This window comes from Lissotriton vulgaris, unplaced genomic scaffold (assembly GCF_964263255.1).
Source record: "Lissotriton vulgaris unplaced genomic scaffold, aLisVul1.2 SCAFFOLD_3873, whole genome shotgun sequence".
NCBI lineage: Eukaryota > Metazoa > Chordata > Amphibia > Caudata > Salamandridae > Lissotriton > Lissotriton vulgaris.
The window spans coordinates 22,903-48,546 of record NW_028243894.1 but is presented as its reverse complement, the minus strand read 5'-3'; the positions used below and the strand labels follow the sequence as shown (position 1 = coordinate 48,546).

Sequence of the window (25,644 nt, the reverse complement as noted above, 5' to 3'; positions counted from 1 at the left end):
CCTCCACCCCCCCTCCCGGGCATTTACTGCATTTGAAATGCAAGTTGCTTTTTCATTCATTATTGTGCAATTAAATCCTTTTTCTGTGGACTTCCTTTCTAGGTCTAATGTTCAATTCGTGGTGCTAGTTTGCGTGTGATCTTCCTCCGTGCGTGCACCCCCGCCCCGCGCTCCCCCCCCCCCCCCCAGGCATGGAGACATCTCCCCCCGGCCCCCCAGGCATGGAGCCCCCACCCCAAGCATGCAGCGCCCCCGCCCCCCCCCCCCCCAGGCATGAAGACATCCTCGCCCCCCCCCCCCGAGGCATGGAGACATCTCCCCCCGGCCCCCCAGGTATGGGACCCCCAGGCAGGGTCAGTCTTGTGAGTGTGACCCTCCAGGAATAGACTCCCCGGCCCCCCAGGCATGGAGCCCCCACCCCAAGCATGCAGCGCCCCCGCCCCCCCCCCAGGCAGGGTCAGTCTTGTAAGTGTGGCCCCCCCAGTGGACCAGGCCCGGTTCTAGGAGTTTTGGTCTGGATGGGCCAAGGGTTTGTTTGGGCCACTGTGGGTCCAATATTTGTCACATCTGTAATCCCAAGATGTGCGTCATCTCTGCTTCAAACAGGCGCACAGCATCTGGAGAGTTACTTTAGAGCGGCAGCTGAGGCCCATACGCCACAGCACAGCTCATCACTTCCAGCAGGCTCGGCTCCAGCAGCAGCAGCACTCCGAGCCGACTGCAAGAGCAGCTTAAGGTGAAGGAGGTCCCGGTACCACACCGAAGTCTGGACATCTGGCACTAGGAAGACGGGCGCTGAAAGCTTCGCCAAGGCTGGAGCCTGCTCTGGATCGAGCCTGAAGCCTGGCCCTGGCCCGAGTCTGAAGCCTGGCCCTGACCCTGGTTCTGGCTCGAGTATGAAGCCTGGCTCTGGCTCGAGCCTGGCTCTGGCCCTGGCTCGAGCCTGGCCCTGGCTCGAGCCTGGCCTGAAGCCTGGCCCTGGCTCGAGCCTGGCCCTGGCCCTGACCCTGGTTCTGGCTCGAGCATGAAGCCTGGCTCTGGCTCGAGCCTGGCCCTGACCCTGGTTCTGGCTCGAGCCTGAAGCCTGGCCCTGGCTCGAGCCTGGCTCTGGCCCTGGCCCCGCTTGAGGTCCTGCTGGAGTGTCGGGCTCAGTGGGCCGAGCTATTATGTGCGTTCTGCCCGCCACCCCCCATCTACCCAGGATGTGGCATACCAGCCAGAGCTTGCAACTTTGGAACTGGTCGAGCTCGGTTCGAGTCATTGATTGGCTCAGCATCCTGTCACTCTGGCAAATCTCAAGTGCCTCAAAGACATGAATGTGACCTTGTACAATGTGACTGCTGTTCATGTGAAGCGCTTCGATAGCTCAGCTAGAGGTCACACTATAGAAACCTTAGGAGGTAAAAACAAAGCATCGACATAGGAGACAAACAGCCATTCAGCGATGATTTGTCCAAAATGACCACAAAACCTGGATCCATCGCAGCTTCTCCACTGAAGCTGCGGGAGCTTCGGGCAAATATTGTATTTCACCGAAACTCGATTTCCTTCATATATGCGCATGAAAGCACTTTTCAAATCCATAAATCAGAAAACCACCTATACAAAAGCTATTGTGTGAATTAAAAATACTAATGTTGCGCTATAATAATCTGGGCACATCCAGGGTCCACTTGGCACCTGTCTCGCCTGTTGGTTCACTGATAGCGCCGCCCCCAGTGTGAGGCAGCGAGGAACGACTGACTAAAAGCTCATGCTAGGGGCAGATTTATGAAGGCCTTGCGCCGCCGGGGCGTCACTTTTAACATGGTAATAAGTGACGCACCGGCGGCGCAAGGCCTTCATAAATCTGCCCCTAAGGGCCTTATTTATGAAGGCCTTGCGCCGCCGGGGCGTCACTTTTAACATGGTAATAAGTGACGCACCGGCGGCGCAAGGCCTTCATAAATCTGCCCCTAAGGGCCTTATTTATGAAGGCCTTGCGCCGCCGGGGCGTCTCTTTTAACATGGTAATAAGTGACGCACCGGCGGCGCAAGGCCTTCATAAATCTGCCCCTAAGGGCCTTATTTATGAAGGCGTCTCTTTTTACCATGTTAAAAGTGGCGCCCCGGCGGCGCAAGGCCTTCATAAATAAGGCCCTAACACTTTTAACAAGTGCTTCTTAGTGCAGCGCTAGATTGTGACATAATTAGATCAAAGCTTTCCTGTGTTAAAGAAACAGTCTCATCAACATTTTAAAAAGTGTATCATATGTTACGTGATGTTTCAGGGCTCGGACCGTCCATGGGTTCTTCGAGCCGAGCCAGAGCCCGGGCTCGGCTCGCTCTCCCTGTTCACGTGTTTGCTGCCCACCTCCAGCCCCAAAACTCAATTAAACTTCTAAAGACCCTGAAAACGACATTTCGACTCCTGACATTGAGACTGATGAAGCGCAGGCAGGGTCAGTCTTGTAAGTGTGGCCCCCCAGGCATGGAGCCCCCCCCCCCCCCCCCCGCTCTGCACCAGACTGACGCCGGCCCTGGGGGGAGATGGACGGGAGGATTATAGAAAGTTCAGGGGCCGCGACGGACCCCCCAGGTCAGGGGGGGGGACGACGCATCTACCGGCCACTCCGGCCCTGATGACCCCCTCGGAGGCGCTACTCACCATGAAAGAACTCCGTGCAGGGCTTCAGGACGCCGTGGGGCTCCGTGCAGGGCTTCTGGGCGCCGTGGGGCTCCGTGCAGGGCTTCTGGGCGCCGTGAGGCTCCGTGCTGGGCTTCTGGGCGCTGTTGGGCTCCGTGCTGGGCTTCTGGGCGCTGTGGGGCTCCGTGCTGGGCTTCTGGGCGCTGTGGGGCTCCGTGCTGGGCTTCTGGGCGCTGTGGGGCTCCGTGCTGGGCTTCTGGGCGCCGTGGAGCTCCGTGCGCTGTGTCCCTGACACGGACACACTCGAGGCGCTACTGAGGGATCAAACCCGCGCGCGCGGAGCCTCGCCGCCTATGTACCTGCCTCATTTGCATAATTAATGCCAGGTGAGTTTGGCGCCAGTTTGAACTCTTTCTCGTGCTTCCATTGGCTGGGCCTTCAGTGACATCACTTCCTGCACTGAGGGAATGTGTTTTTTTTTTTTTTGTGCCTTTAAAAGCAGCAGCTTCAGCCTTCGCGGGTTAGTTGCTTGAAATGTTGGAGGCGGGTGGGTGGATAATGTGATGGGAATTATTTATATGTTCAGACGCTTTTTGGCGCGTGGACGTTGTCCTTCTTTAGATATGAGAATAATTAAACAACATTAGTTTCTTTAGCTCTTTTGAAGAGTTTAACACACTTTTTTTTATTAGAAATGAAACGTGTTAGGTCAGAGGTTTTTAGTTTTTTCCTCGCAAAAAAACAAAGTGTTAAGTGTGTTTGTTTCAAGGTTCAATGTGTTAATACAATCACGTCATCTGTTCGATTCTTTTTTACACGTTGTTGAGCGGGTGGTTACACTGCAGGGGGGGGGAGTGACGTTTACAGAACTACTAATGGGTGTAAAACCAACAAAGGCTGCGATGGCCGAGCTGTCAACTTGTAAAGTGTATTCTTGGGTTCTAAAAAAATGTTTTTAAACTTCAAGGAGAGGTTTATTTGGAAATATTAATATGGTTCTAAACAATACTTCATATAGCAATTATTTGTTAATGCACACATGCAAGAAAGTTCAATAAAAAGTATTAATGATCAACTACACATGAAAATAATACCCGGAATTATAGAAGAGGACGCGTGTAGTCGCAGGATCACATGACGTGTAGATAACAACACTTGTGAATGAAACAATCTTAAGACATTATAGGAAATGATGAATGAAGCCTCACTGTACACCGAGCAGTGGGAGGTCCGGGGGCTTCTTGTTGTTCGAGATCGGGGAAAGAAGTTCTCTCCCAGTATCGTCTGGATATTGTGTGAAAGGCCCCAGAGGTGGAGTCTTTTTGTTGCAAGAGAGATGGGGTGGACAAATGCTGCCTCAAGGCGCTGGTTGCGACACCGCCACCACCACGCAAAATAAGACCATTGGAGGAATGTTTCCAGCTCTTTGATATCTGATGAAAAGCTTCGGCTTTTAATAAATCAATAAGTAATACTTGGGATCGGCCCCCCCTCCCCCCCCCCTCTGTCCGGTGTTAGACCGCCTGGGAAAACATTTGTGAAGTAGAGGGGGATTGAGGGGTGAAAAATAGTGTTAATTTGATGCCCCCAAAATATAAAAAGATGTGGACAGATGAATAACATATGAAGATCAGCGTTAACCTGGGAGCATGTCCAGCAAGTATTACCATGTCTGTTGTGAATTTTATTAGATATACAAGTGTAAAAAATAATCTGTTATAAAGAAAGAAAAGTGTTTGCGTTGCGCGGGCGGCTCGAGATGATTTCCTGATTTTCGTCCACATTCTGTTCCAAAAAGAAATAGGTCAATTCACTCCCAAATCAGATTCCCACAACAGTTCTACTTTAGTTTTATCTGGAGCTCAGGGGGAACCAATAAATGGGAATAAATGATTGACGCTTTGGGGGTTATGCAGAGAAGATTATGCCAAGGGGAGGGGGGGGGGGGGGGTTGGAGAAGAGGAAGATTTGAGTTTAGCGTAAGTATCAAGTATTACATTCCGCAAGATCAAAAATGTAGGTTTAAAAGAAGAAGGTAGATGATATAGGGAGTGTAATTGCATACATTGAAAAGGGGAGCCCTGATCAAAAAGTTGGTGACCCCAGAGCAGACCCTTGTGTCTCCAGCTCTCCCAGTATATAGGTTTCCTGTTAGGAAGGATTTGTTTGTTGTGCCAGATGGTAGAATTGAGAAAAGTATCTAAATTATGCACAACTAAATGAGGTGCAATAGATAGTAATTTACAGGGTTGCTTAATCATGGGAGCAGAGAGCGTTTGCGGGTGAAGGAGAGATATTCCTGAAGTGAGAAGGGAACTATAAATGAGGTCTCCAGATCGACCCAGGGAGGTTTATCCTCGGTCTGATTGGTAATCCAATCCAATTCGTTAGTTGGCGTAACTGAAAGGCCTCGTGATAATTGGAGAAATGGGGGAATTGACACCGCCCTCAGATTTTGGTTTTATTAATTTCTGTAACGCCATTCTTGATTTTTTATCATTCCGTAGAAAGGAGATCAGAATAGAATTGACCTCTGAAAGAATTTAGATGGAATAGGTAGTGGATGTTGGAGAGGATACACAAAACTATTGGAGTTGGCATCATTTTGATTGTGTCAAGACGGCCCCACCAAGAGAGATGAAGGGGATGCCAGCCTGCGCTCAATCTTTTAAGTTCAGCAGAAGTATTCTTGGGTTCTAATCGATGCTCCTGCTTTTGAGTTTATATAGTACGATTCAATACATTTTAGGGAACATCCTTGCAATTGTAAATGCTTAATTCAATTTGCAAAAATGCCTAACATGTCAGTGCTTAATTTGTTAAAAAAAAAAATCTGGGCCCAAATTTTGGTTCCTAAGAGCGCAGCTGGTTTTAAGGAAGCTTGGGGTGTCCGATACCAAGGCTGTATAGTGTTTATTGTAGGTTATTAGACCTTGTTAATTCACTCTGACACTTCCTGACTTTGTTCCTCTAGTTCAGTGGTCTTCAAACTGTGGGGCGCGACCCCTGGGGGGGCGTTGAGACATCTCAAGAGGGGCCAGTCGACCATTTGCAACCATCAGTGCTGCGTGGTACTTCACAGACGGCTTCCACTAGCTGAATCCGGTTAAAGTAATATCCATTGTAGGATAACTGGGCGTGATTTACAGATGGGGTCGTGTAAAATGTGCAGGTTCTACTCGAACGGGGTAAATCTGCCTTCAGTGGGACTGTTGCTGTCTGAATTACAGACAGCCGAACCATACTACGGTCATTTAAGTTACTGAAACACAAACAAATTGTTGCTGATATAAACTACGTGCATTTGTCAAACACTTTTAAAACGTGAGAAACACTGCCCCGTTTACTGTACGACGGCTTTCATCGACATTAGGACTCGTGCATCACCCCATTGAACGTCCCACCCACCTGCCTCACTCTTATCACAGTGCCTCGTCAAGACCGTCAATATGCTGAAAAGTAGCCAATCACACATGTTCAGCACTTATTGTAGTGTAGTTCCTATCTTCCCAATAGGCTCTGCGCATTGGAATAATACCTACAGCAGTGAAGGCCTAGACCAGACGTTAACTAGGTCTACTACTGTCGATACTAGACTTAAGTTTTGGGTTTGCCAGCGTAGCTCAGAGTTCGCTAGAAACTTTCTCGAATGTTCAGGAAAGAATTAACTCCCCTGATTAGACAAGAAGGGATTTAGTTTCTGACAACCATAGAACATGACAACTTTGCTCTCCCCTAATCAAGAGTGTATCTCCAGAGTCGTGTGAGCACAAGGCAAATTATTTTACTCAGTCAGTACGTGCATTCTTAGTCTCATCAGAATGTAGAGAAAAGGAAGAGACGGGCGTGTTCAATAAAAAGGTGTTATTTATTGATCAGTCTCTTTTCTCATACATGAGAAATGGATCGATATTATTGCAATACTTAAAGTTAAGTAGAGTGCATACATTAAAAGCTGAAGTATAAAATAATACTGTAAAAACATTGATATGGTTTCTGAGCCATATGATGTTTAGAATGATTAAAATAGATTTACATACACATATACATTTGACTAAACATACTCAACTGGTGTTTCTAAATACGCCTACCCCGTGTACCTGACCTAAGTCTAATGCGTGGGCGGGAATAGAAAGTTACAGTTTAGTTAAGTTTGTTTTTGCCAAGTGAATAACTAAAGAATTCTCTGTGAGGGGTTATTCAGTTCTGTACCTGGAATTTAGGATGAATGAGGAATGGTATCTCGTTCTCTGGTCTCGATATTCCAGGCTGCCTGCGAGGGCTGCCCGGAAGCGCCGGTGCTGGGTCTCTCGGCAGGAGATAGCAGCGCGTCTCTCAGCGCGTCAGGAAGGCGGGGCTGCTGCCAGCGGGGTCTGCTCTGCTCTCGGCTTCGGCAAGTGTGGCTGCTCCGTCTCGTCACCACGCGTGTGTTTGCATAGGGCAAGATCGGTAATATTTATACCTTAAAGGTGCCGAGATTGACGTAAGGATGGACATAGATACGTCAATAAAGATGTCATACGACTTGCTCTTTAGCACATTCTTTTGCTGAAGTTCTCTGTGAAATCAAAACAATGGCCGCACGGATTTTCCAGGTTGTCATAGGTTTGATTTGTTATGAGAACGTCGTATGCCTTATCAGGGGCTGGAGGAATGTCGCTTGTCTAATTAGATCTCAAGCGTTATGACCTAATCAGATAACACGTTCCTGTGCCGTAGTGTGACTGCGTCAGATAACGGTATCTGCATCATGGGGGCTTGTCTTGCCTCATGGGCTGACTGTTAGTTAACTTGATAGTTAGTTTAACCAGAATAGGGTCAGGAATAGGGGGATCAATTCAGAACCTATAGGAATACATGACATTATTACAGGCTGCAACCATGGTGCGGGACAGAAATGTTTCACGGAGGCACTAGTTATTGCAAATATTAGCTTCACAGGTCCTGATGCTCTTAGGTTGATCTCGCCTTGTAGACACAACCAGATACGCAAACATATTTAATGTAAATACTGTTTTAACTACTTTTCTCTTTTGCTTGGCCGTAATATTTCAAATTGGTTGGAGGCCGCAGCCGGGATGGCAAAGGCGGTACAGCGCCTAGAGCGCCAAAAGTTTAATGCATTTCTTATTGTTTTCAAACAATTGCTAACTATTTAAATATTTATATCGGGCATTATAATTTGAAAGGTACAGTTTTCACAGTTATCTATCTATAAAACATAAAGGCAATATACACCTGTAGAACAGTCAGCTGTTTGTTACTTTAACATTACATCGCAGAGCTCGAGAATTCTCACACTCAAAAGTGATTTGTACACAAGTTTAAAAATGAAAAAATATTCTGCATTAAAGGACCACCTATCGATCAACCTAAAATAATCATTTATGTCTTGATAAGCTTTATATACTTCCAGAAATTGTACATTCGTGCTAATGGGACATTGTTGGCGTAAAGGATGATATATATTATTTTCTCCTTTATGATTGGCGGATGCAGGGAAATTCAAGCATCTGGGCAGACGTGTAGTTGTATTGATAGAATATGGCATTTGTTCAAGCTGCATTTCCGTGAAGTTAAAAACTAGTTTGCATACTCGGCAGTGGCTGTTTTTAGCCTGGGCCCTAGTTTCAGTGATGAAACAAGCGCCTAGATAAAAAATGGTTCTAATGGGTGAGGTGAGGAGTAGTCAACCTAACAGATATTTTCACTCGTGCAACACTGTTAGCGGGTGCATATAGGAAAACAAACCAACCACCGTCCACAATGTATCAGATCTCACCAAATCAACATTACGGACTGGAGGATTGAGTAGTTTTGGATTTTAATTAATAGGGGGAATCAACTGCAGAACTTATATTTTTTATTTGAAAGAAGACGATAATAAATGACCAGCCGGGTCAGAATTAGAACCGGCGGAGAGGTACGGGATGCAAGGCATAATGTGTAGCTTATAACTGAAGGGTTGTAACTCTGGATGAAGTGGTATGATCTACAAAATACATCAAGAATATTGGTTATGTTTCACTCTCCCTTATAGGTGCGAGGAATGGATTGAGTTTGCGAGCCCGACAGTAGGAACTGTGGAATTGACAGCGAGGTGTAGGGACATATCATGCGAGTGAGGTGTAGGGGCATATTACGTGTCACATGTCTCAGATTGGTTCTCGATAGTCACGGCAAAAGTCGTGGTGGATTTTATTTTATTGAACTTATGCAAGTATTAGGCATGGTGGATTTGAAATTATTCAAGTATTGGGCACCACGGAACGAGGCACTAGTCTCATGACGTATATCCAACACAACACTAATGGGAGATATTAGCATAAGATTTTGACATTGTCATAGACCATATCACGGGAAGCATGGGTTTCCCCCTTACAAGGTAGGTTGCGATCTCTCCTCGCTATGTATGCATCATCCGCAAAGGTACTGCACAGTGGTGAAATGTTTCTTCACCATGTTTGAAATGCTGTGCACTATATTCTATACATGATTGGCTTTTGAAACTGATATTATCTTGTTCTTTTAGCCCTGAAGAAGTCAACGAAACACGTGTTGGCTGGACGTAAAGAATTAAAGACAAAGAACAGAAAATAACAAATCATTCTTTCTTGTGCAACTGTTCATATATTTTGTTTATGCATGCGTGTGCTAAGGATTGAATCTATTTTGTGAAAGACCTTAGGGTCAAAATTTGGTGGGTTTAGAGGGATTTAGAGTCCCCTTAAGCACGGCAACTAATAGGGGCCTATGCTGCAGAATTAGGACGTAGGTTTATGACCGCCGGGACTATCCTAGTACACATTCACCCCAATAGGACATTGAACTAAGGACATAAAATCTAGGGAATGCAGCTCAAGCGTTATACTCAAGAGTTAATCAGCACAGGAATGGACACAATGAATAGAGACAAAGTAGCAGAATTAATCGACAGTTTAGCTAAAGGAAATACAGTGGGGATATCACTCCACAGTGGAGACCCGCAACGGAAGAAAGATCTGAGGGAAAATGTCATTAGATTGGATGACTAAAGAAGAACAATCTCAAAATGGTGGGTTGGAGTCACACTCAAACAATACCGGAGACTGAATAGAATCTCCAGAGGTCTCAGATCCCAATATTCCCGACTTATGAAGACCTAGAAGATGATCTCCTAAAACTATGGGAAGAGGAGCAAACATCCAACTCAAATAAACTAATGGGGATCCGGATAGAAAGTCCAGAAGGAAAGGTGGTCAATTACAGACCGAAATTAGCATCTTGGAAAGGGAAATTAGAGACCTAAACCTAAAAGAGGTGACAAATAAAAATGATTTCATCATGACAGATATACTGCAGAAACATCAAGATAACATTAAACAGAGAAAGGAACGAAAACGTAAGAGATTAGATTGATTATAAGGAAGGGAGGATCTTCACATTTGCAAGAAAATATGATCAACTGTTGCAAGCAGATAAGGATAAGAGTGGACAAATCAGACAGGAGACGGGCTCGTCGGGTTCCACTTCTTTGCGTGCTGCGCTCACTAGTGATAGCGATATTGATACTAAAGCAGGTGCATCAGGAGGCAATCGGACAGAGAGCGCTTTATTAAAGGAGGTCCAAAGAATAAAAAGGGGAAACCAAGACCAACACAGACGTGGGGGCTTAACAAGAAAACCTGTAGAGGCAAGAGCAGGAAATGGAGGAAGACAGGATGAAGTTGAAATCAGGGCACAAAAGTAATTATTCAACGCCGAGAGCATGGGGGTGCAGTTTATAAATCTCTCCAACAAAACACTCACCTCCGACCGGATAACACTACTGGAAAAAGGATTGGGGGTTTGTCTCAACGAGGAGGGGTATTTCTGAAAATTTAAAGTGGATCTTTTCAAATTTGTAAGGAGATTAAAACTGAAATTTTCTTTTAGTAAAAATCCTGTACATAATAAAACCAGAGTAAATATTCCATTTTCTATAGTGTCTGATACATTGAGTATACCGAATATACATGTCACTCAATTACTGTTGTCCATTACAGATCTAAAACAAGCTCCCAGCAACATGGCCAGACTACTAGAGGACTTGAACATTGGCACAGATTCCACAATAGCGAGCGGTTTAAAAATGTTATCAAAATGTACTCTGGTCTCACCGGGTGGTAACACGATGGATACCTTCAACAAACCGGTTATAGAGGATCGGGAGAAGCACAGTGAGAAACACCCAACTCACAAACACAGATTCAAAGACAATCGGAACAAGGGGGAACGTTCAGCACTCAAACAACCAGAATCGGACAGACTGACCATAATTAGAGAAGCAGACAAGGGAGGGAACATGGCCATGAATAAAGATGACTGATCTAGAGTCAATGACACCATTGAATGACACTAGGTGTTATGAAAAACTGATGTTGAATCCCATGTGGTCCCTCTTGAGTAAAATCAATGCCAGTCTTAAGGAATGGCATGAAAATGGCCTTCTTGATGATGTTGAATACATGTATTTAAAGGTGGTTAGACAAACATTCCCACGTCTAAATACACAAGCACCTACCCTTCCCACCAGGGAGACTGATTGTGTCCAGCATTGGGGCCCGACAAAGATTAGCCAAGTATGTGGCCCTCTTCCTTCAACCATTAGTACGGAAACTCCCCTCTTTTATTAGGAACACCAAGCACATCTTAAGTCTACTTGCAGATTTACCATGGGAAGAAGGAATGATCCTGGCCACATTGGATGTAGTTTCACTATACCCAAGTATCAAATCGAAATTGAAAGCAATGGAATGATATCTCAACATGAGATCGGCCTCTCAGTGGCAGCACACGGAAATGTTTTTGACTCTGGTGGATCTGATACTTAGCAATAACGTCTTCCTTTTCGAGGGACAATGATATAGACAGACACAAGGAGTGGCCATGGCATCCAAATTATCTCCATCCTTTGCAGACCTGTTCATGGGATGGCTAGAAGATGAATGGATTTGGGCCCAAAACGGGGCGAAGGGAACGACTGAGTCATAAATTGGGGATGTTACCTAGAGGATTGCCTAATGGTATGGTCAGGGCCCTCTGCAAAGCTCATACAATTATGTGATTTCTTAAATACAAACACCATGGACATTAAATTCACTTACAAGTACAGTAACACTGACATAGTCTTTTTAGATGTGGAACTCTATGTGATGGGTAACAAATTACAGAGTAGACAACATCGAAAACCTACCACGTGCAATTCCTTATTGCATGCCACAAGTGCACATCCCGCTCATCAGATTCAGACTAATCAATTTGGAGAATTCATAAGAGCTAGAAGAAATTGCAGTGAGGAAGGTTATTTCAGTTCTTGTGTAGAAAGCATGAAAATACGCTTCTTAGCAAGGGGCCACAACAAACAAATAATTGGGAAGGCTGAACATAGAATCCTGGGCATACAGAGACGTGACACTTTAAAAGATAAATCGACAACAAAAAATCAAGAACAAGAAATAAGACTTGTGACTATAATGGTTTGTCAAAAACACCAATTAAAAGTATGATCAAACCTTGGGGAGTACTTAAGGGGGACAAATAACTAAAGATGTGCGCAAGAATGAAATCAAGGGTCACAATTTATCAGAGGCAGGACATTAAAATCAATCTTGAGTCTGAGCGTCCCTCAAGACAAAACACAGCACATTGGCTCTCACAACACTCATTGGGATTCCACAAATGTGGCTCATGTTGGGTTTGCAGATATGCAATAGACAAAAAAAAAGACTTCAGAGGATACGATGACAAGACCTACATAATCAGACGCAACATAAATTGCAATTCCAAATTTTTCGGCTACATTATTGAATGCAAATGTATGTTTTGTAGGGAGCATAATCAGGGCATTGAGGGAAGGAATAAGGGCACACAGAGCCTTAAAATGACAGGACGTAAGATATCCCTTGGCAATGCATGCCATAGAGTGTGAGGCACAGAGACAACATAAACTATTTGCTTTCTAAGGGATCGATATACTAGTGTAAAACCCTAGAGGTGGTAATGGAGAACTAAAATGAAGACGCACAGAGGCACTGTGGATAATGCGTCTTACATCTGTTGAATGGGGTCTTATTATGGACCACGAATTACAGTATTTCCAAGGACACTAGGGGCTGGGCTTTCTTTACAGACAAGGGGACAGGATTTTGGAAACAGACTGGAGGTGCATGAAATTGTAAATTAATTTGATAATCTATCCGAAATGTATCACAAGGACCGCATGGATTGAAGATTGCATTACAATGCTCTCGTTACACAAACCTGGATGGCTGTAAATGGAGGTATCTTGCCAAAATAATTAAATATGGAATAATGTAATGTATGGCAAATATATGTTTGCAATGTTGGTCTCATGGGTGTCATGAATGGAATACTGCAAATAAACAGTAACACTAAATTTAAAACTCACTAATGGGGGTGGCAAATTAATATGGAGGGAAACGTGTGAATGGGTAACACATAGCCACTGCAATACGGACCAAGCATACTATTGCATAGACAATTGAGATATATGTGGTGCTTGATGCCCGTGAATGTAGGAGAAATAGACATGGAAGAGATTTGGATATGGGTGTACAATACAGGATGTCATGGGCAGCGATGAAGGTGAGCTGTCCAGTTAACGAAGAAGAAGAAAGCCTAAAAGTGGTGCATAAGGTCACCCTTCCGCTTCCGGGTGATAGAAAACTACTCTGTTGCGGTACAATACAAACACAGGAGCGTACTCGCTTACAAGTATGTGGCAAAAGTGGATTTTGAAGCCATGGTTGAAGTTAAACGTACACTTGGAGTACTGCTGTAAAACTAAACCTTTGTCATTTGAATACTTTGACTTGCAGGATTTTAAATTATTAAAGTATTGGGTACCACTATACGAGGCACTAATCTCCAGAGGTATATCCAACACAACACTATTGGGATATAGTAGCATAAGATTTTGACATCGTCATAGACCATATCGTGTGAAGCATGGGTTTCCACCTTACGAAGTAGGTTGCGATCTCTCCTCGCTATGTATGCATCATCCGAATAAGGTACTGCACAGTGGGGAAATGTTTCTTTACCATGTTTGAAATGTTGTGCACTATATTCTATACATGATTGGCTTTTGAAACTGATATCATGTTCTTTTAGCCCTGAAGAAGTCAACGAAACACATGTTGGCTGGACGTAAAGAATTAAAGACAAAGAAGACAAAATAATGAATCATTCTTTCTTGTGCAACTGTTCATATAATTTGTTTATGCATGTGTTATGCTAAGGAGGAGGACGGCTACGGTGGAGTTCCACGCCTCCACGTAGCACCTGGACTTCCTGTTCCCCTGCTCCTCCCCCTCTCCTTTCCCCGCGAGGATGATGGTGCCGATGGCCAGTCGCGGCTCGGCCTGGAGGTCATCTGTTCGAGGCTTGGGTGAGTCGGGGGCCGACTGCAGCTGATAGAGGACTTGGCTGTGGAATATTGCCGCTGGTGTTGTGAAGAGTCCAGTACTTCATTTGGCATTTGGTGGAATTAAGGGGACTTTGTGTGACTGGGGTCCTGCCCTGCTCGGCCAGTGATTGGAACTATCTTGCCCTGCCGCCTCCGCAACACGGTTTTCTGCTGAGGCCGCTGTGTGGGTAAAGACTACAAGTCCCAGCATTCCCAATGACCTGGCGTTATCTGGCATTTATTGAGAGCATTTTAGCGTTTTAGGGGTTGATGCTTGAAGGGTCGGCAATAGTTGTTTGGAGCAAATTGAATTGGCTCTGATAATGGGCAAACAGTTGACGGCCAGAGCCAGGGCGATAGCACGACGCCAACAACTAAAGGACAACTTAGAAAAGGCGGGACGGATCCGCTACTGAGAGAGAAACCTCTTCTGTGGAAAATTTGGAGAACTCTGGCGAGGGGGAAGGTGAGGACGATCTCTTGGATGACAGTATGACACAGGTTCGTCAACTGAATCTTGGTAACTCTGTCACTAGTGAGGCGCAGAAAGTATTGGAGTTGCCTGTGGGGGAAATGGATATGACCTTGACGGGGCCAGCAGTCAAATCATCGGAAATAGCCCCAAATGGAAATCCAATGGCCTCCCCGAGGTTACAGGTGTCTAAAGAACCCATAACAATCTGCGCTTCCAAGACTTCTAAGACTTCCAAGCAATTTCCATTATTTGAGCGAAAGGGCGCAATTCATGCCTCAGCTAATACAGATGGGAATCAGGCAGTGCTATCAGGGGCTTCAATCTCTTCGACTCCTTTAAAAACCACCCCTTCAGTGAAAGTTTCTGAGAATTTAGACTCAACGAAGCCGATTGATGATTTGGTTAATTTAATAGATTTTCCACCTTTAAATATAAGAGCTCCTTCTCTTGGCGACAAAGAAAATTCTACCATTTCTACCAACACCTCTATGGCCGCCTTTAACGTATTGCCACAATCTAATCTGGAATCTATTGGCGCTGCTTTGGCACAGAGTCCGATTATGGCGATGGATACTGTCACTACAGGGGAATTTAAGATTACAGTGAAAGACATGTTAAATCTGATCTTGGGGGAAATAAGAGAGATGAAACAATTTAAAAAAACAGAATTGGCAGTGATAGGTCAGCGCCTGGATAAAATTGAAGATTCAATGGCTTCTTTCCCATTCGACTTCAAGAAACTGAGACTAGAATTTCGGGGTTGGAGGACAATATGACTATTGTGCAGAAAGAAATGTTTAATGTATCAAAAAATTCGAAGGCATTTGAGTTTAAATTGGATGAGTTAGAAAATTATATTAGAAGGTCAAACCTTCGAATTGTAGGCGTACCAGAGAATATTGAGGGCTCTGACATGATGCAATGGATTACTTCCTTTTTTTCTCGAGAGGTTGTCCCTGAGTTTAAAGGAGACCTAACAATTACACGGCCGCATCGAGTCCCAGCTCGACCATTTCTTAATTCCCCGTTTCCCCGGACTATTATTGTTAGCTTTGCTGATGTTCGTGTTAAAGAAACAATCCTATCACAGGCCTTTAAGCAAAGACAATTCCATGCCAATCCAACTACTAAATGTCGATTTTTTTCCGACATGTCGGCTGCTGCTGCCAGAAGGAGAAAAGACTTTGTAAAGATTTTGCAATTATTTAAGGACAAGGGTGTGCAAGCTTCAATTGCACAGCAAGCAAAACTAAAAGTTTTGATAAAAGGCAAATTTCATTTGTTTACTGATGTTGATGAGGCACGTGAGATGCTCAGCCAGTTGGCGTAGGCTTAGATTAAAATTGGATATGATTATGGGGGGTGATAGGTGAGGAACAGGGTTGTCACGGGAACAGGGGCGCAACAACAAAGCGCCTCTATGAGAGGGGTTAGTGCCATGTGGCCAGCGTGGTGGGCGGTGTAGGTGTAGTACAGGGCCACGGGGGTAGGTGCAGGAGGGAAGCACCTGGGTTGGAGAGTGGGGTGGGTGGGGGAAAAAATGAAAAATTGAAGTTCTTGTTGGGTTGTGATAAAAAAATATATCGGCAAGAAGTTGTTTTCAATGATTTACATATAAGTCTATTGGGGGGCTTAAGGTGATCTCCTTTAATGTTAATGGGTTGAACAATCGGAAAAAAATGCAAGCTATTGAGCTATGGATTAAATCAGAGTGCCCAGCAGTTGTAATGTTGCAAGAAACCCATATTTCTATGGCTAAAGTTAACGCCTTTTCTATGTTTAAAACCTGGTCTTTATATCGTGGGTTTTCATGTGCTCAAGAATCTCAAAGTGGGGTCGCTCTTTTTTTAAATCGAAATTTAGACAGAGGAGCAGGGCGGTGGTGTTGGGCCACGTGTTTAATAAAAGAAAGGAATAGACCAATTACTTTTGTTAGCTTTTATGCCCCAGTGGAAGATTGTGCCCCAATCTATGAGGAGTTATTTCAATCATTGTTGATGGTCAGAGGAGATATAGTTATAGGTGGCGATTTTAACATTCTTATGGATGCAAAATTAGATTCCACTGGTGCCTCGAAGAAACAATCTAAATCAAAGTCAAGAAGGTCTATCATGCAGAATATATCTTTATTGGATCTCTGTGACCCATGGTGATACAAATTTCCACAGAAAAAAGAATTTGCTTGTTGGTCGGGAAGACATAGATCCTCTTCTCGCCTAGATTTCTTCTTGGCTTCTAGGTTACTAAAATTTTCTTATTTAAAATTTCTGCATAACGGATTTTCCGACCACGCAATGTTGTTAATCGAATTTGAAGTCAGCGAAGAAATTAGGCCCCCTAAGAGATGGATATTTAATAAAACGTATTTACAAGATGATAACTTGGTCTCTTTTTTAAAACTCGAGATCGCCGAGTTCATTGCTCGCAATTCAGATATGGCTCTGCTGTATATTATTTGGGACTCATTAAAAGCCTTTATCCGTGGCATTATAATCAGTAAAGATGCAGAAGAATGGCGCGCTATTAAACAAGCTAGGACTTCACTTTATCAAAAAATCCATTCGCTCACTCTGCTTCGACAATCTAACTTTTCTAGTGATGTGCAAAATAAACGAAATGAGGCTAAACGTGAACTTGGTACGTTTTCTTTTACACAGAGTGAACAGCAACTTCTGATAAAATCTCAGCGGATTTACGAGGAGAGTAATTTCTCTGGTAAACTCCTCGCTTGGCAGGCAAAAGAGCAAGCTGCCGCAAATTTAATCCGTTCTTTAAAATGCCCTGCAACTCAGATAGAAGTATCACAGTCGGATGTTATTGGCGCTATTATGTTGTCCCATTATAAACAGATATACAGTCAACAGCAAAAAATAGATCATTCTAGGCTTATACACTTTTTAGCCAGATATGATATGCCCTCCCTATCTCAGGTAGAAAGCGATGCAATGATGCGCTTATTTTCTAAGTCAGAATTAGAATTAGTGGTTAACAACTTACCAATTGACAAGGTCTGTGGTCCGGACGGCCTCCCAGCTGAATTTGTTAAGATTTTCTTTAATGTCTTGTCTGATTTATTATTACAATTATTTAATTATATGTTAATGGGTGGGCAAGTTCCAGATTCCTTTGGGGAGGGGACAGTTGTTAGTTTTCCAAAGAAAGGTAAAGATCCTAAAGACCCTAATTCATATAGGCCTATCACATTACTGAACACCGATTATAAGATACTAACTAAATTATTATCAATACGTTTTAATTCTGTTGCAATTGATCTTATCCATCAACATCAGAACGGTTTTGTGGCAGGCTGGCAGTTAGTTACTAATACACATTTTGTCACTGAGGCTTTAGATTATTTTCAGACAAAAAAAATCCCGGCTTTAATTTTATTATTTGATGCAGAAAAAGCCTTTGATTTGGTGGTATGGACAACTTTATTTGTTATTTTAAAGCACTTTGGAATCCCTTCACAAATTATTAGTTTAATTCAAAATTTGTACACGGGTGCCAGAGCCAATATAATTATTAATTCTGTTATGTTGGGTAAAGTATTGGTCCAGCGGGGTACTAGGCATGGTTGCCCCTTATCCCCTATTCTTTTTACTTTTTTTATTGAACCGTTAGCTACAGCAATTCGTGAATCTGTGAATATTCCTCCCCCAATCGTTTCTATGGCAAAAATTAAACTTTATGCCGATGATATTATGCTACTACTCAAGAGTGACCAATGTGCCTTTACTGGCCGGGTCACCCCACCTGCTCCAGACGCCTCCTGCCTCCTGCTGTCGCGGCCACGAGCGACCCAGCCGCCGCTGAGCCGCCCGCCTGTGACCGTTTCCCGCCGCTGACCCCTGAGGCCACGCCCACCGTCCACCCATTGGCAGCCCCGCTCCCGCCACCCAGCTGACCCGCCCTCACGGCTCCTGATTTATGACGCCCCCAGAGCGACCGCGCGCAGCGGGAGCACCGAATGGGCGCCGAAGGTAAGCCCATCTGCGCCCGTCCGCGCCTGGACCGCGCCCAGTGCCAGGACCCCTGGCCCCCACCGACGGAAGCCGACCCGACGGACCTACGACGCCACCGAACTCAACGCACTCAACACCGGCCGAACCTCGGGCTGCTATCGAGCCACACCGAGACGCACCCATGGACCCTTCAGCTGCCACTCCTGCAAGTTCACCTGCAACCGGACCCACGCCACACCAGCACCCACCAAGCCGAACACCAGCATCACCCACCTGAAGTGCATCCTGCTCAACACCCGCTCCGTCCACAGACACGCCGTCGAGCTCTGGAACCTGCTCGACACCACAGCCCCAGACGCCGCCTTCCTCATGGAAACCTGGATGAACGCCTCCTCAGCGCCCGACATCGCCATCGCCATCCCGGACGGCTACAAGATCATCCGGAGGGACCGCGTCAACCAGACTGGAGGAGGCATCGCCATCATCCACAGGGACACCATCCGCATCACGACCAACACCGACGACACCCTCGCACCCGCCGAACACCTGCACTTCCAGATCCACGTCAACCCAAAGACCACACTCAGAGGCACCCTCATCTACAGACCCCCGGGACCACGCACACGATTCAGCGAAGACATCGCCGACTTCATCAGCCCACACGCCCTCCCCTCCGCCGACTACATCCTCCTCGGGGACCTCAACTTCCACCTGGAGAACAACAACGACCGCAACACCACCGCCCTGCTGGACAACCTCGCCAACCTCGGACTCAAGCAACTGGTAACCACCCCCACCCACCACGCCGGACACACACTCGACCCAGTCTTCTCTTCCAGCAAGGACATCGCCTTCAGCCACGCCACGGGACTCCACTGGACGGACCACAGATGCGTACACTTCAGCTTCAGAAGGACCACGCTCCACCATCACCAGCAACAGGCTCCCCGCAGAAGCTGGAATAAGATCACGGCAGACCAGCTCGCCACCTCCCTGAGCAAGAACCCGCCCACCAACACAACAAACCCCAGCCAAGCGGCCACCAACCTCACGAAATGGATCAGCGACTGCGCAGACGACCTCGCCCCTCTGAAGACCCCGCCGAGCAGAACCGGCAGCAAGAAAGCCCTATGGTTTAACGACAAACTCAAGAGCTCCAAGAAGAACTGCAGAGCACTCGAGAAAACCTGGCGCAGAGACCCAACACCGGACAACATGACTGCCCTCAAGCTCGCCCCCCGAAAACACCACCAACTGATCCACACCACCAAGAAAACCGCATTCAAGGAACGACTGAACAACAACACACACAACAGCAAGGAACTCTTCAACATCGTGAAAGAGCTCTCCAACCCCAACGCCGGAAACAACGACATCACCCCTTCGCAAGACCTCTGCAACTCCCTCGCCTCCTACTTCCACAACAAGATTGCGGACATACACAACAGCTTCAGCACTCATCCGACGCACGCCACGACCGAACCATCGCCCCCCACCACCACCCTTCGCGCCTGGACCCCGATCAGCACCGAAGACACCATCCGCACGATGAACTCCATCCACTCCGGATCTCCAACAGACCCCTGCCCTCACCACGTCTTCAACAAGGCCGACGCTGTCATCGCACCCCACCTACGGGACATCATCAACACCTCCTTCGACAACGCCACCTTCCCGGAGAGCTGGAAGCACGCCAAACTCAGCGCTCTACTCAAGAAACCATCAGCCGACCCCACCGACCTCAAGAAATACCGCCCCATCTCGCTGCTCCCGTTTCCGGCAAAGGTCATCGAGAAGACTGTCAACAAGCAACTGGCCGCCTTCCTCGAGACGAACGGCTCCCTCGACCTCTCGCAGTCTGGCTTCCGAGCCAACCACAGCACCAAGACCGCCCTGATCGCAGCCACCGATGACATCAGAGCCCTGCTCGACAACGGGGAAACAGCGGCCCTCATCCTCCTGGACCTCTCTGCGGCCTTCGACACTGTCTGCCATCGTACCCTAGTACAGCGCCTCAGCAACGTCGGAATCCAGGAGAAGGCACTGGAGTGGATCACCTCCTTCCTCGCCGGAAGGACACAGAGAGTTCGCCTCCCCCCGTTCAGATCTGAAGCCACCGAAGTCATCTGCGGCGTTCCTCAAGGCTCCTTGCTCAGCCCAACACTCTTCAACGTCTACATGAGCCCCCTCGCAGCCATCGCACGCCAGCACAACCTCAACATCATCTCCTACGCCGACGACACCCAGCTGATCCTCTCCCTCACCAACGGCCCGCCACCGCCAGAGCCAACCTGCACGAAGGGATGACAGACGTAGCCAAATGGATGTCGAACAGCCGCCTGAAACTGAACTCGGACAAGAAGGAAGTCCTCATCCTGGGATCCTCACCCTCCGCCTGGGAGGACTCCTGGTGGCCCCCCGCCCTAGGCAGCGCACCCAAACCAACAGACCACGCACGCAACCTGGGCTTCATCCTGGACTCCTCCCTCTCCATGACCAGACAAGTCAACGCCGTCTCCTCGTCGTGCTTCAACATCCTGCGCATGCTACGTAAGATCTTCTGATGGATCCCCACCGAGACCAGGAAGACGGTCACCCAGGCCCTTGTCACCAGCCGTCTGGACTACGGCAACTCCCCCTACACCGGAACCACCGCCAAACTCCAGAAGAGACTCCAGCGGATCCAGAACACCTCAGCATGACTCATCCTGGACATCCCCCGCCGCAGCCACATCTCCGGACACCTGAGAGACCTGCACTGGCTCCCGGTCAACAAGAGAATCACCTTCCGGCTCCTCACCCACGCACACAAAGCCCTACACAACCAAGGCCCAGGATACCTCAACAGCCGCCTTAACTTCTACGCTCCCAAACGCCAGCTTCGATCGACCAGCCACGCCCTCGCCGCCGTCCCCCGCATCCGAAGAGCCACCACAGGAGGAAGGTCCTTCTCCTACCTGGCCGCCAAGACTTGGAACTCCCTCCCGACCCACCTCCGCCTGACCCAAGACCACCTTGCCTTCAGGAAGCAGCTCAAGACCTGGCTGTTCGAGCAGTAGCGGACCCCCTCCCCCAGCGCCTTGAGACCCTCCGGGTGAGTAGTGCGCTATATAAATGCTGTGATTGATTGATTGATATTCAATCTCAGACTGCTGTTTTACAACTTTTTGAAGAATTCGAAGCCTTGGGAGGTTATCTAATTAATTAAAAAAAACGGAAATATTAGTTTGTGGTGGGGTTGAGGTGGATTTACATAATGATTTAGCTGGTTGTATTAATTCAAGACCTAAGAGGTATCTGGGAGTTATGTTTTCTACTTTGGTTTCCGATTTAGTTAAATTGAATTTTGATCCTCTTTTACGGAAGGTACAATCCTTGTTTACTAGATGGGATTCGTTGCCATTTACTATTTTGGGGCGGGTGGCACTTATAAAAATGTCCATTCTTCCACTTTTCAATTTTTTATTTTCTGCCATTCCGTGCTTTTTGACTAGGGGCTTTTTTGTAAAAGCGGAATCCTTATTCTCAGGGTTTATATGGGCAAAAAAAAGCCCTAGGATAGCAATGAAGACACTTTATGTGGAAACTGAATTGGGAGGCCTATCCGTACCTAATCTCAGAGATTACTATAGCGCATATTTTGCTCAATATTTAGAGCCATTTAAATCCGGAATGCAGAGTCCAATTGTATTCATCAATTTCTTTTTTGATCAAATTTGTCAAGAGGTTCAGATGCCATTTCCATTGCAGATCCCTAAATCACCGAAACTTAGTCGGTATAAGATGATGCACTGTTTTTTTTAAACGTCATGAAGTATTTCTTAAAAGGTATTCTCTCCCGCTGTTTAATTCCAGAACTCCCTTGAAAAATGCTCTCAGTTTTTTGGAAATGAAAATTGGAGTGGATACTGTTTCGCAATGGGAACGTGCTGGGTTTTATACCCTATCAGATTTTTTAAGGGAAAGGGTTTGGTTGTCACTGGGAGAGATGCAGTTATTAATTTCAGGGAATTTTATGTTATTAGGTTCCTATGTTTCGATCTTTAAAGTGCTGGAGCAAGTGGATCCAAGAATTATTGGTTCCTTTAGTCAGTTATGGGATGATTTGTTTTTGACTCCCCAGACGAGGAAGCCAGGGGCATGGAAACATTGCCTAGCTCAACATATTGAGGTAGATCGAAGTACGAAAGCCATTAAAAAATGGCAAGAACAGGAGAATCATGTTCTTACTATTAATACCTGGAAAAGTATAAATAAACTGAATTTTAGTGTTCTTCGTGGATCTAATTGGAGAAGAATGTTATTCTTCAGTAAATGGCTCCTGTATCGTACTCCTGCTGCCATTGCAAAAATGTATGCTAATACCAGCGCCATCTGTTTTAGATGTCAGCAATATACTCCTGCTAACTGATCTCACATTATAGCTCAGTGTTTTAAAATTGTGCCTTTTTGGAATGAGATTTTCGAATATTTGCAAAAGTATTGTGGGATCAAGATTACTTATAATGTTAAATTAATACTATATGGATATGATTCTGATCTCGGTTTGTTAGAACAGATGGTTAAACTATTATTTATTGCAATGGCAGTGGCAAGGTCTTTGGTGCTCCAGAATTGGAAGTTAATACAAGCTCCTTCGTTTGACACCTGGCTACAAAAAATGAGAAATGTTAGAAAGAGCGAATTGCAATATGCACAACGAATTGGTGGGACGAGGAAATTTGATAGAATTTGGAGATTGTATTTTGAATAGTATTGGACTGAGTATTCCGTAAATCATGTTTTTTTTCTTTTTACATTTACTTTGTGATTGTCAATGTCCGCTATTTTCATATTGTAATTACGATACAAGAACTCCAATAAAAAATTAAAAAAAATAAAAAATTGTTTGCTAAGGATTGATTCTATTTTGTGAAAGACCTTAGGGTCAACATTTGGCGGGTTTAGAGTGATTTCCCTCCCCTGAAGCACCGCAACGAATGGGGCTTGTGCTACAGAATTAGGACGTAAGTTTATGACAGCAGGACTATCCTAGTACACATTCTCCCCAATAGGACATTGAACTCAGGACATAAAAACTAGGGAAGGCAGCTCAAGCGTCATACTCAAGAGTTAATCAGAACAGAAATGGACACAATGGATAGAGACTAAGTAGCAAAAGAATTATTCAACAGTTTAGCTAAAGGAAATACAGTGGGGATATCACCCCACAGTGGAGACCCACAATGGAAGAAAGATCTGAGGGAGAATTTCATTAGATTGGATGACTAAAGAAGAACAAACTCAAAATGGTGGGTTCACCTTACGAAGTAGGTTGCGATCTCTCCTCGCTATGTATGCATCATCCGAATAAGGTACTGCACAGTGGGGAAATGTTTCTTCACAATGTTTGAAATGCTGTGCACAATATTCTGCAATGATTGGCTTTTTTAAACTGGTATTATCATGTTCTTTTAGCCCTGAAGAAGTCCTGGGGTATTCCCCATTCGACGAAACACGTGTTATCATTTTTGATACAATTCGTCCGGGAGACATTGATTCAAGTCTGCGTACCCATGATCATTTGTTGTTAAAAAGAAAAATCAGTATTGGCAATTTAGTTGTTGTTTGTTGAGTTTGGCTCAGCCTTACTGATTAGAGCCCAACCCTTATTCGTTAAAATTAAATTATTCCTAGGCAAGTAACTCACTGAAAGTTATCTACTTTTATGACCCATTTCATTGTTGATTTATTTTCACTCTAACTTTCATGCTCATGTCAATTAAGCACAAGAATAGTCAAGGTGGTAAATTGCATCAATTATACAAGATATTTCTCTCTGTATGTAATGCTGATTATCTGTTGGTGACTGTATGAGTCACTTGTACTTTGAAAACCAATAAATAAATGAAAAACAAAAAAGGTAATTGAAATATCTTGGTGAGTCGATGGGCTCCTGCACTTTCTGGTTCCAAATTGATGGTTTACACCCAGAATAGAACTCAAATATGTACCCAAAATATTTTCAAAATCCCGGATTCTAGTTTCCAATGCCCAAATTCGGATGGAGTGACGAGCGGCTACGGTCAAGGCATTTGTGGTTTGGAGGCGTGAGTATCAATAGGGAGAACATGCTGTGGTTGTGAGAGTAGAGTGAGTGTGCTTTCTTGCAGATAGAATGAATAAAACAAGAAAAGTATTATGAATTGATTGTGTGAAGAAGTTGATTTCTCTCATAGAAGTCGAAATATCCCAGGATAATCTAGTTTTGCAAAGAGGTCAGTTGACGGGGAGTGTGAGGCCATCACTTCGCTCAGTAACTATAGGGACAATGTCTCTGTACATCAATGATGCTGTGGAAGCCTTAGAACATTGCAGACATGATTCCCAGGTTCTGAATAATAAGAAGAAGATACCGATTTTACTTTTTGCAGATGACTCACTTCTTATATCTAAAACACCTATGGGTCTCCAAATCTTAATCAATACATTTACGTTTTGTAAATTAAGAGGCCCTGAAATAAACATTAATAAAACTAAGTATATGGTGTTTGAAAAGACTAAAAAGGAAAGTTGCATAATCCATGGAGATAGTAAGGCTCTTGATAGAGTACACAACATTGATTACTTAGGTGTTAGAATCATGGATAACTTAAGGTTGAGGAGCCAATTGGAAAAATCTACATTAATGATTGAACATAGATCCAATGTAATTTTAAGGTTTTATAACCAAACCACGTCGTTTAAAATTTCTCCTGCTGTGGAAACTTATTGTGCAAGGGCACAGGGAGCTGCTCTCTATGGGGCAGAGATTTGGGGCTGTCAAATTACATTCATTGACGAATGCTGAAAATAATTTTAGTAGGAAACTATTAGGTTTATGTTGTATTCTCTGCACTTATGTTTCTCTGTATCCCTTTAAGTCATGCATTCCATTTTCCCTGATGTCATTTTCCCCTATGTTCTGTCTTGTCAGTTAGCTCCTGCTTTCTGATGGGAACACCAGCTTTTCTCTATGGTGCTTAATAAACAAGTGTTAAGCCTTTCATCTGTCTACTAACTTCATTTACAACACATGGCGACGATGAACAGAAGGAGCTAAACAACCATAGAGGGAGGAGAACTCCACTGGTGAAAAGAACCACGCGAA

The 25,644-nt window shown here is 45.2% G+C and overlaps 1 long non-coding RNA gene across 1 annotated transcript in view; it reads right to left on the bottom strand.

Moving 5' to 3' along the window:
• The window catches only part of LOC147668208 (uncharacterized), a 56,500-nt gene extending 53,560 nt beyond the window's left edge, over positions 1-2,940 (bottom strand). Inside the window, exon 1 of the long non-coding RNA XR_015304145.1 lies at positions 2,648-2,940. This is a non-coding gene — a long non-coding RNA (uncharacterized LOC147668208). The remainder of the gene's footprint in view (positions 1-2,647) is intronic.
• Positions 2,941-25,644: the final 22,704 nt, after the last annotated feature.